This window comes from Cucurbita pepo, unplaced genomic scaffold (assembly GCF_002806865.2).
Source record: "Cucurbita pepo subsp. pepo cultivar mu-cu-16 unplaced genomic scaffold, ASM280686v2 Cp4.1_scaffold005532, whole genome shotgun sequence".
Classification (NCBI taxonomy): Eukaryota; Viridiplantae; Streptophyta; class Magnoliopsida; order Cucurbitales; family Cucurbitaceae; genus Cucurbita; species Cucurbita pepo.
Genome location: NW_019651501.1, coordinates 1 through 672, shown reverse-complemented (window position 1 = coordinate 672; position 672 = coordinate 1). Strand labels below are relative to the sequence as shown.

The following is a 672-nucleotide window of genomic DNA, read 5'->3' as shown; positions in this document are numbered from 1 at the left end:
GGAAGAAGCGAATCGAACCCGAGCAGAACAGTTGCAGGCTTTGACATATGGAGAAAGAAAGAACAGTAAGTTTTGATGCTTTTTTCTCTTAGTTTTCTGAGGATTCTTAGAGAAACATGATAGTGCCATTAATGGCTGCTCTTGATTTGGGTCGTAGCCATTTCAAGAGTACTGTTGAAGCAAGCCCTGTTATGAGTAAAAGCATGAAAAAGCTGAAGCTTCACACAAGGGAAACTGCCTTCAACTGAGGTTAGTTGAATTTATTCATTACATTACTGTTTCTTTCATATCTGCCTTGGAATGTTTGGGCCATTTGTAGCCAACAACTACTTTAGGGATCTCCAAATAGAAAACCAATAATTTCATGGTTTGCTCTCATTCCAGCAATGTGTAATTCTCTCCCAATTAATGATTCATGTGCATATTGAATTAAAGAGAATCATTCCTTCTTTAATCTTTGTTCTTAGAGTTAGGTTTTCATAGGGTTTATTAGAAAGCTAGTTTGAAATCTTAAACATGAAGAAAAATATTACAATTAGTTCTAATTTTTTATGGGTATCTCTCTAAAACTTAGAGGAACGGTAAAGATAATTACCCGTTTCACGGATCTGTTGAACAAAACACGATATAGAGAGTTTCGGGTTCTATTAGACGTGAAATTGAAAGTTTATA

The 672-nt window shown here is 35.1% G+C and overlaps 1 long non-coding RNA gene across 1 annotated transcript; it reads left to right on the top strand.

Annotated features, from left to right (window-relative positions):
* Positions 1-453, top strand: LOC111787123. The gene is made up of 2 exons (XR_002813899.1): positions 1-65; positions 158-453. It is a non-coding gene; the product is annotated as an uncharacterized LOC111787123 (long non-coding RNA).
* Positions 454-672: the final 219 nt, after the last annotated feature.